This window comes from Dreissena polymorpha, chromosome 11, assembly GCF_020536995.1.
Source record: "Dreissena polymorpha isolate Duluth1 chromosome 11, UMN_Dpol_1.0, whole genome shotgun sequence".
NCBI lineage: Eukaryota > Metazoa > Mollusca > Bivalvia > Myida > Dreissenidae > Dreissena > Dreissena polymorpha.
Genome location: NC_068365.1, coordinates 55684707 through 55696735, shown reverse-complemented (window position 1 = coordinate 55696735; position 12029 = coordinate 55684707). Strand labels below are relative to the sequence as shown.

Here is a 12029-nt window from a genome sequence, read left to right as displayed (position 1 = left end):
TTAAATGGAGCATGCTTGTTCATAATTTCAACAACATCATTTTCAAAAGTGTTGTACACCAGATCTAAGTTATCAGGATCGATTGAATAATTTTCAACATTTAGTTTGCACAATTCTTCATTATATGAATCAATATTGAAATTTTTAAAACTTCTGTAAGTAATTTTCTGTTTCTCATTCCTCGGGACAGTATTGTTTATAACAGTGCTTATCATATTGTGACAATCGCTAATACCGGTTGAGAAATTTAGAGTTTTGATGCACAAATTTTTACTATTTGTCAGGATGACATCAAGTAAGGATGGTGAACAGTCCTTTTTAAAACATGTTGGATTTTTAATAATGTTGGACAGATTAAAAATTTCTTAAATATCTAATAAAATTTTACTTTTAGTATCACAAAGAAGATCAAGAAGATGTCTGGCAACATTTCTTCTAAGAGAGGTGTGGTATGTGGTAATGTTTGGTCTACATTGGCACTAGAATTCCAATTTTTACATAATTTAAGGACATATCACTTTCTGAAATGGTCAGAAGTGGGTGGAGTAATGTCAAATAATAATTCCTCATATAAGCATTCTATATTAAGTTTGGAACACTATGCAGAACTAAAATAACATATACTTCAGTGAAACATGAACCAGTTCTATTGAAATCTTTCAAAAAGAGTAAATAATCACATGTTTTTACCTTATAAACCCCCAGGGGGGGGGTAACTTCTGACCATTTCAGAAAGTGATATGTCCTTAATGTTAAACATTATCTTTTACCAGTATTCATGTCTATTCTACCAAATAACGCAAATCTCAGGGTCAGGTGACTTATCGCATTTAGGTTTTGTAGTAGTAGTAGAATTAGTAGTATGGTAGGTTCTTGTTGAGTCGTGGGTTCTTTTTGAGTCGTGGTTATAAAAATCGCGTGAAATCACATAATATAATGTTCCCAAATGATGCAGTCATTACGCTAAAAATGTTTTGACAATTTCACAAGCGTTTTGCCGATCAAAAATGCGACAAAATCACATTCAGGTCAATGACACTTTCAATGCAATCCATTATTTATCATTATAACAGACGATGAACATTTTTTTTAAAGCAGCAAATATAAAGACCAAAGGTTTATAATTATGCCCCCCTTCGAAGAAGAGGATTGTTTTGCACATGTCGGTCATCTGTCCGTCGGTCCGTCCACCGAATGGTTTCTCAAGAACGCTTTCGCCTAGGATCATGAAACTTCATAGGTACATTGATCATGACTCGCAGATGACCCTTATTGATTTTCAGGTCACTAGGTCAAAGGTCAAGGTCACGGTGACTTGAAATAGTAAAATGGTTTCCGGATGATAACTCAAGAACGCTTACGCCCAGGATCATGAAACTTCATAGGTACATTGATCATGACTTGCAGATGACCCCTATAGATTTTCAGGTCACTTGGTCAAAGGTCTAGGTCACTGTGACTCGACACAGAAAAATGGTTTCTGGATGATAACTCAAGAACGCTTACGCCTAGGATCATGAAACTTCATAGGTACATTGATCATGACTTGCAGATGACCCCTATAGATTTTCAGGTCACTAGGTCAAAGGTCAAGGTCACGGTGACTCGACACAGAAAAATGGTTTCCGGATGATAAATCAAGAACGCTTATGCCTAGGATCATGAAACTTCATAGGTACATTGATCATGACTCGCAGATGACCCCTATTGATTTTCAGGTCACTAGGACAAAGGTCAAGGTCACGGTGACTTGAACCAGTAAAATGGTTTCCGGATGATAACTCAAGAACGCTTACGCCTAGGATCATGAAACTTCATAGGTACATTGATCATGACTCGCAGATGACCCCTATTGATTTTTAGGTCACTAGGTCAAAGGTCAAGGTCACAGTGACAAAAAACGTATTCACACAATAGCTGCCACTACAACTGACAGCCCATATAGGGGGCATGCATGTTTTACAAACAGCCCGTGTTATATTTATAATGATTCATAGTCATATATTTATGAAAATTTCCCACGACTCAACAGGCATAAAGCATACTAGAAGTAGCAGTAGTTAGAAGGTTGTGAAACACTTGTAATGGGTCAGTTGTTTATAACAAATAGGTGGAATTCTGATTAAATGCAACAGTCCACAAAAACTAAGAGTCAGAAATTACATGTGAATACATTATTGTTACTTTTAAAGAGTTTCCAAAAACTTAAAAAAGAATGTAAAAACTAAGAGTCGGTACATAAAGCCAATTTTTCTGTGAAACTTAATTAACCCAATTCCAGTTCAGACATAAGATAAGCCGCAAATGGTTTAGCAAAAAGGATATTGATGATGATGTTACTGATTTTCATGCCAGTGTTTAAGCACTGGATAGGTCCCCATTTACTTACAAGTCAGTCTTTGTTAGTATAACCAATTATGTCCCATGTGAAGATGTTAGTATAACAGTTACAATAGACGTCCCATGTAAAGACATCTGTAGATTTATGTTTTAAATGTTTCTGTTTGAAATTAGCCATGACCTAAAGTATTAATTTTATTTTTAGCATTGCAGAAAGAGGGCCAGAAAAGTGCCAGGATATTATTAAACTTCACATAGAGTGCATGCGGAAGGAAGGCTTCAATGTGTGATATCATCTTATTAGAATGGTGGGTACCTACAATATGCTTTTTTTTATACAAAATTCCCAAACTTATCATCGTTGGGTTTTGAGCAGTTAAAACTAGAATTATCACAAGAATGACAAATATAAAAATATATTATTGACTTTTCAAAATCCTACAGTACCCATTTCAAAGAAATGTTATCGATTTGTTTCTTTGTCTGTTTGGATCTTTATATATCCACTACTCCCCTCTAGGGGCTACATTGTTACACATTGGTCTGTCTGTCTGTCCCCCGGTTCCTAAACCTGTGTGGACTTCAACTTCCCATGCTTTTAAGTATTTCAAAATAGTTTGGAGCAACTATAATTCTACATGATACATTGTGCAATGCCTAACAGTCGTGTGGCTATTTTCAAATTTTGAGGTCTAATGTAAAAATTCAGGGCTTTATGGGGCTTGAGCAGACTGTAAATTCCTGCTGCATGGAAGTATTTCATAATAACTTTGCACAAATGTTAAAATGTACGGGAGGACAAGAACCTGGTTGCTCTGGTCAAGATCAAGGTTACAGTTGGAGGTCTTAGGTCAAAATAATAATGCACAGTGTTGTCATGAAAGGGATTATTTACTGTACAACTTGCCCATGCCTTGAAGGCTTTTAAATAATGAATGAACATGACTGTATTCTGATGGTGTGTCTCAGCAAAAGCTACCTTCAAGGTCAATGTCTACTCTTTTAATCAAAATATAGTACATGAAACCATGTGTGGCACACAATAATCATGTGACCATCTCAATCAAAGTCATGGTCATACTAAGAGGTAAAAGGTCAACCTACTGACATGTTTCTGCAGGCAAGCTTTGTCAACTTCAGTAGTTAACTTTACTAAGTGTGCAAATTTAAGTAACAATAATTGCTTTACTTGAATCTGAGGTACACATGTAGTGGGAACTGGCCATAGAAATAATTCCATGACCTGTCCCTGCACAACTTCAAATTGCAATATTAATGAAATCTATGGCATGCAATTCTGTCATTACCTCACTGCCATTAAGTTACATCCGTTTTATGATGATGTGCCAGACTTAAGGTGCATCATGTGATTGCATCAATATAGCTATTGATGCAAACAGATCTAGTATCTACTAATGCACTCAACAAATAAATAAGCCCCAATTAAATTGATTTCTGTGTAAATCCTGTGAAGCGCACATTTAAAAATGCTGTTAGTGTGTTCAGTCAATCCAACTGTTTTGACAAACTTTAAATGGGGTAGACAAGAGTACATTAGAACAGTTCATTTCAAGATCACAATTCCTGCATTTATTTCGTGATATTATAGTTAAGTTTTCAGGTATTGCAACTTAAATATGTGGTTGGGCTGTAATTGAAAATCTCTTAACCTCATGTTCTTGCACTTGTACCAACAATAATGTGGAAAACTGTAAGTTTTTAGCTCACCTGAGCACAATGTGCTCATGGTGAGCTTTTGAGATTGCCTTTTGTCGGTTGTCTGTTGTGCGGCGTCAACATTTGCCTTGTTAACTCTCTAGAGGCCACATTTATTGTCCAATCTTCATGAAATTTGGTCAGAAGATTGGTCTTAATGATATCTTTGATGAGTTCGAAAATGGTAACATTTGCTTGAAAAACATCGCTGCCAAAGGACGGGGCATTTTTCCTTATATGGCTATAGTAAAATCTTGTTAACACTCTAGAAGCCACATTTATTTTCTGATCTTCATGAAACTTGGTCAGAAGATTCATCCTAATAATATCTTGGACGAGTTCGAAAATGATACCGGTTGGTTAAAAAACATGGCTGCCAGGGGGCGGGGCATTTTTAACCAGATTTTTCGAAGATTGGCAAATGTCGGCGGGCGGGTTGGCGGGCGGGCTGGCGGGCGGGCAGAACAAGCTTGTCCGGGCCATAACTCTGTCATTCAGTGTCAGATTTTAAAATCATTTGGCACATTTCTTCACCATCATTAGACGGTGTGTCATGCGAAAGAATTACGTCGATATCTCCAAGGTCAAGCATTTGGCACATTTGTTTACCATCATTAGACGGTGTGTCGCGCGAAAGAATCACGTCAATATCTCCAAGGTCAAGGTCACAATTTGAGTTTGAAGGTCAAAAATGGCCATAAATGAGCTTGTCCGGGCCATAACTTTGTCGTTCATTGTCAGATTTTAAAATAATTTGGCACATTTGTTCACCATCATTAGACGGTGTGTCACGCGAAAGAATTACGTCGATATCTCCAAGGTCAAGGTCACAATTTGTGTTTGAAGGTCAAAAATGGCCATAAATGAGCTTGTCCGGCCATTACTTTGTGATTCATTGTGAGATTTTAAAATCATTTGGCACATTTGTTCACCATCATTAGATGGTATGTCGCGCGGAAGAATCACGTCAATATCTCCAAGGTCAAGGTCACAATTTGAGTTTGAAGATCAAAAATGGCCATAAATGAGCTTGCTGGGCCATTACTATGTCATTCATTGTGACATTTAAAATCATTTGGCACATTTGTTCACCATTATTGGACGGTTTGTTGCACGAAAGAATTACGTCAATATCTCCAAGGTCAAGGTCGCCACAACCAAAAATAGATTGATTTTGAAACAACTATGTAACTATGAAAGGATAATAACTCAAGACGCTTAGGCCTAGGATCATGAAACTTCATAGGTACATTGATCATGACTGGCAGATGACCCCTATTGATTTTCAGATCACTAGGTCAAAGGTCAAGGTCACAGTGACTTGAAATAGTAAAATGGTTTGCGGATGATAACTCAAGAACGCTTAGGCCTAGGATCATGAAACTTCATAGGTATATTGATCATGACTGGCAGATGACCCCTATTGATTTTCAGGTCTCTAGGTCAAAGGTCAAGGTCACAGTGACTTGAAATAGTAAAATGGTTTCCGGACGATAACTCAAGAATGCTTACGCCTAGGATCATGAAACTTCATACCGTAGGTACATTGATCATGACTGGCAGATGACCCCTATAGATTTTCAGGTCACTTGGTCAAAGGTCAAGGTCACGGTGACTCGACACAGAAAAATGGTTTCCGGATGATAACTCAAGAACGCTTACGCCTAGGATCATGAAACTTCATAGGTACATTGATCATGACTGGCAGATGACCCCTATTGATTTTCAGGTCACTAGGTCAAAGGTCAAGGTCACAGTGACTCGAAACAGTAAAATGGATTCCAGATGATAACTCAAGAATGCTTACACATAAAATCATAAAACTTCATAGGAACATTGATCATGACTGGCAGATGACCCCTATTGATTTTCAGGTCACTAGGTCAAAGGTCAAGGTCACAGTGACTCGAAACAGTAAAATGGGTTCCAGATGATAACTCAAGAATGCTTACGTCTAGGATCATGAAACTTCATAGGAACTTTGATCATGACTGGCAGATGACCCCTATCGATTTTCAGGTCACTAGGTCAAAGGTCAAGGTCACAGTGACTCGAAACAGTAAAATGGGTTCTGGATGATAACTCAAGAATGCTTACGCCTAGGATCATGAAACTTCATAGGTACATTGATCATGACTGGCAGATGACCCGTATCAATTTTCAGGTCACTAGGTCAAAGGTCAAGGTCACAGTGACTCGAAACAGTAAAATGGTTTCCGGATGATAACTAAAGAATAATTAGGCCTAGGATCATGAAACTTCATAGGTTCATTGATCATGACTGGCAGATGACCCCTATTGATTTTCAGGTCACTAGGTCAAAGGTCAAGGTCACAGTGACTAAAAACATATTCACACAATGGATTCCACTACAACTGACAGCCCCCCATATGGGCTTTTTACAAACAGCCATTGTTTTCTAATTGAAATCAAGGTCAATTTTACACAAGGGGGTTAACAATACACATTTTGAATTGTCTCCCTTTATCAGACTTTTTTTCAACTGAAAACCTGGTTTTGTGACAATTTTGTCCCTTGTTCCTTATATGGCTATAGTAAAACCTTGTTAACACTCTAGAGGCCACATGTATTTTCCGATCTTCATGTAACTTGCTCAGAAGATTTGTCCCAATGATATCTTGGATGAGTTAGAAAATGGTAGCGTTTGCTTGAAAAACATGGCCACCACGGGGGCGGCGCATTTTTCCTTATATGGCTATAGTTAAACCTTGTTAACACTCTAAAGGTCACATTATTTTCCGATCATCATGAAACTTGGTCAGAAGATTCGTCCCAATGATATCTTGGATGAGTTCGAAAATGGTTTTGGTTGCTTTAAAAACATGGCCACCAGGGGTGGGGCATTTTTCCTTATATGGCTATAGTAAAACCTTGTTAACACTCTAGAGGCCACATTTATTGTCCAATCTTCATGAAATTTGGTCAGAAGATTTGTCTCAATGATATCTTGGATGAATTTGAAAATAATTATGTTTGCTTGAAAAACATGGCTGCCAAGGGGCGGGGCATTTTTCCTTATATGGCTATAGTAAAATCGTGTTAACACTCTAGAGGCCACATTTACTGTCCTATCTTAATTAAACTTGGTCGGAAGATTCATCCCGATAATATCTTGGACGAGTTCAAAAATGATGCAGGTTGGTTGAAAAACATGGCTGCCAGGGGGCGGGGCTTTTTTCCTTATATTGCTTTAGTAAAACCTTGTTAACACTCTAGAGGCCACATTTATTTTCCGATCTTCATGAAACTTGGTCAGGAGATTTGTCCCAATAATTATTGTTATCTCAAATGAGCGACTTTGGGCCTTTCAGGCCTTCTTGTTTAACTGTTAATGATTGTTTTATTTTAGCTGCATTCTGGGAACACTGGGTTTAATGCATGTACGTACTTGTCATCCCAGATTGCACAGGCTTTCAGCCTAAACTTGATTTTTGTTTAGAAGAGACTTCCTTTATATGAAAAATTCGAAAGCGGAAAGTCTCATTCCTGATAAGCTTGTACAGACTGCGTAGGCTAATGAGGGATTACACTTTAGGAATTTGCTTTGAGCCCAATTTTCCCAGAGTGAGGCTCATTTTGCGCTCTGTTACTTAACCTCTGTTCTGTGTTTCAGTACAGCAACTCCAACAGATACCTCAGTGATGACACCATTTACTGATGAATCTCCTCTCACCTGAGACAGTCATGGGGCACTCATGTTTAGTTCGAGTGTTCATATAGCTGTAGCTATATACTACTTGTTTACCTTGCTTATATAATTATGCATGTTTGAGAACTATATGGACATTGTTGTGGTAATATTAAGAACACTTGAGGTTTATTATCCCCACGCTTTTTAAAAAGCGTGGGGATATTGTGGTTATCTCCGCTGTCTGTCCGTCCGTTCGTCTGTCCGTCCGTTTGCCACTATCTCCTCCTACACTATAAGTACTAGAACCTTAAAACTTACACACATGGTAGCTATGAGCATATGTGCGACCCTGCGCTATTTGGAATTTTGATCTGAACTCTGAATCAAAAGTTATGGGGGTTGGGGTGGGGCCGGGTCAGAGATTTTCACTCATTTTTAACCAGGTTTTCAGAAGGAAAAAACTGGTTATTAGATTGGTGAATGCGGGCGGGCGGGCTGGCTGGCTGGCGGGCTGGCTGGTTGGCTGGCGGGCTGGCGGAACAAGCTTGTCCGGGCCATAACTATGTCGTTCATTGTCAGATTTTAAAATCATTTAGCACATTTGTTCACCATCATTGGACGGTGTGTCGCGCGAAATAATTACATCGATATCTCCAAGGTCAAGGTCACACTTTGAGTTCAAAGGTCAAAAATGGCCATAAATGAGCTTGTCCTGGCCATAACTATGTCATTTATTGTGAGATTTAAAAATCATTTGGCACATTTGTTCACCATCATGGGACGGTGTGTCGCACGAAAGAATCACGTCAATATCTCCAATGTCAAGGTCGCCACGACTAAAAATAGATTTTTTTTTAAAACAAACTTACAAAGGGGGTTAATTTTGTTTGTTCATTTCAAAAGTTCAGTTTGAGTTTTCTCCCTTTATCAGATTTTTTTTTTCACAATGAAAACCTGGTTTTGTGACAATTTTGTCCCTTGTTTTATGTTATTTTACATTAACTTCTTCATTTCTACACCGATTTACTTCAAATTGATACTGAACATCTCTTATGATTATACGGTCAATCTCAACTATGCATGGCCCCATTACCAACCTTGGGGCGCCCCGCCCACATAGACCACGCCCACCCAAAATTGCCTTTTACTATAATTTCTTCATTTCTACACCGATTCACTTAAAATTGATACTGAACCTCTCTTATGACAATACGGTCAATCTCAACTATGCATGGCCCGATTACCAACCCTGGGGCGCCCCGCCCACATAGGCCACACCCACCCAAAATTGCCTTTAACTATAACTTCTTCATTTCTACACCGATTCACTTCTAATTGATACTGAACTTCTCTAATGACAATACGGTCAATCTCAACTATGCATGGCCCCATCACCAACCCTGGGGCCCCCGCCCACATAGACCACGCCCACCCAAAATTGCCTTTTACTATAATTTCTTCATTTCTACACCGATTCACTTCAAATTGATACTGAACCTCTCTTATGACAATACGGTCAATCTCAACTATGCATGGCCCCATAACCAACCCTGGGGCGCCCCGCCCACATAGGCCACACCCACCCAAAATTGCCTTTTACTATAACTTCTTCATTTCTACTCCGATTCACTTCTAATTGATACTGAACTTCTCTAATGACAATATGGTCAATCTCAACTATGCATGGCCCCATTACCAACCCTGGGGCGCCCTGCCCACATAGGCCACACCCACCCAAAATTGCCTTTTACCAGAACTTCTTCATTTCTACACCGATTCACTTCTAATTGATACTGAACTTCTCTTATGACAATACGGTCAATCTCAACTATGCATGGCCCCATTATCAACCCTGGGGCGCCCCTGGGTCAAACATGCGGCGTGGGGATACGCGTCGGCCTCTGCCGCGCCATTTCTAGTTTATTTCTGTGCCAGATGTGCCTATACTTATCTCCTAATAAATTGTGTACATACTTTGGCTTTCATATTGCAATAACATGTATTTATATTGATTACTGTATCAATAATGCAGTATTTTAATATGTATTGTTCTTCATCATACAATTGCAATTGTATTGAAGTGACTAGAACATTGTGTGAATAGCTTCTATAAACAAAAAACAGACTGCATGAAATTGATCTAATCTACTTATCATTGTTGTTTCCAGCTTTTCCATTGGATAATTAACTATGTGTGTTATATTATAAAACTGCATCATTTTATATGTGCGTGTGCATACATACCCTCCCAAATGTGTGCTAATGGGAGAGCACTTGAAATGTAGATTGGAATAAATATTTGTTGGAACTTGTTAATCATGAAGATCTCTCTGTAAATAGAGTGTGTTTTCCAATATATTGTATGGTTTCTGCTGTAATAGCAATAGTATAATGCAACATGTGTTAGTACTTTATTTAACTTATCCCAAAGGAAACATGGGTGAGTTTTCTATCATATTATTTCGCTCAAACTCTGCATTATAATTCACAAAACTAAACGTCAACATTTTAATAGACTCTGTAGGCGTATTGCATTTTATTTCTAATGTAAATGAAATGCTTATCCTCATAAATGTTTTCTAAAGTTTGTTTTTATCATGTACTGGTAGTATACTCATAATTCTCCGGTGAGCCATATTTTAATAAATAATGGTGTTGAAAACCTGTCTGGGGCTGTCTAGTAAGCGCAGTGGTTGCTACGTTCGCTTCTCACTTAGATGACCCGAATTCAATCCCCAGTCCCTGAAGCATGTGAGTTTGGTTGGTGGTCACCATACCAGACAGGTGGGTTTCCTCACGGCAGTCTGGCTTCCCCACACAAAACAAGACCACTCCAATATTAAAATATCTTTCAGTAAAAAACAAATAGCTGAAAATCGAAGCTACAATTCAAAGTTCATCCTCACTTCTTGTGCGTCAAATAGTTAATTGGGTATGAGTGTTGAGACACAGTCCAGGTCCTCACGTAATGCAGCCTCAGGCACGAGAAGACCTTGTATACTTTGAAAATACACACACACACAGTCTGTTGGACTGCTGTCTTCATTTTTTTTCATATTCTTCTGGTATATGTATGTGCTGAAATGATTATTGGTACTTTACCGCAACTGAACTCCCAAACCATTTTCCTCGTGATCATCAATTGTGGTTATTTGTGATTGCTGTATCCACATTATTATTGATCTTTGTTTGATTTTCATAATAAATCCAGTAAATGTCAATGTGTTGAAATGCCTACCCCATATACATAAAGGAGAAAAAGAAGAATGTTATTGCTCGTTTGACACTATATTGTAGTCGCATCATCCCTACATGGGTTGATGGATGGTTGGGAAGGTTTGTCTGTCTGGCTTTCATTCCCCCCAGTAACGTTTTACTGCCCGGGAAGAGTACTTATTTCTTTAACCAGACGATGTGTCACATGCAACTCCCATGATGGTCTCCATTCAAGGTCAAATTATATTTTCCTTTCCACTCAACATTTTAATGGATAGATTTCAATGATACTTTGGAATTATTTTCCTTATTACCAGAATATTGAAAACTCTTGTGATCCTGATTGGAGCTTGGAACATGTATCACTTTGTCTTTGTATATTGAACATTTGTGGCAAGTTAATTAAAGCGAGATTATACAATTTTTGTATATGTGTTAAATTGTAATATATTGATAAAATATGTTACAATAACACAAAAAGGGCAAGAAAAAATATACATTAAATACGAATTTCATAAAATACAGCAAAGAAAAATTAGCGCCCGAGCCGATTCTGGCTAACATATTTTCCTACAATAACCGAAACATTCGTCTTTTTATTAGGACCAGAGTTAGTGTTCGTGTGTCGTATGAATATATATCGTTGCAGGAATTTAAAATGAACCGTTAAACTAAGTTTAGATTCACGTCGTTCATGCATGATATACATTCTGGCGAATTAGACTGTACAGCTGTTTTCGATTTCAGAATTAAATATCTGGCTTATTTCGCATTTTTCGACACATGTTCTTCTGAACTTTTATTTTATTTTATATTGAAATATATATATAATAAGTTGTTTACACATTTTATATAAATTCATTAATATTTGACAAAATCGTATAATCTCGCTAAATATAAGTCACCAAATGAATGATTATTTACCGACTGGACATGCTGTAATACAGTTTTATTCCAATCTATCTTAGTGTGCCCAACCTTAGTGCTAAAGACACAGTTCTTAAATGCAACATGCGGAAACAACTTTCTTCTTATGAGTGCAGTTGTTTTTAAAATTGTATGATAATAAAATTACACAAGAGGAAGTATTTGCATATTGTCCCCT

General features: G+C 37.8%; 1 long non-coding RNA gene across 2 annotated transcripts; it reads left to right on the top strand.

Annotated features, from left to right (window-relative positions):
* Positions 1-326: 326 nt before the first annotated feature.
* Positions 327-10929, top strand: LOC127851157 (uncharacterized). Of its 2 annotated transcripts, none has more exons than XR_008035675.1 (3): positions 327-449; positions 2546-2648; positions 7691-10929. It is a non-coding gene; the product is annotated as an uncharacterized LOC127851157 (long non-coding RNA). The 2 variants fall into 2 exon arrangements; XR_008035676.1 differs by having other exon boundaries at positions 356-444.
* The last annotated feature ends 1100 nt before the right edge of the window (positions 10930-12029 follow it).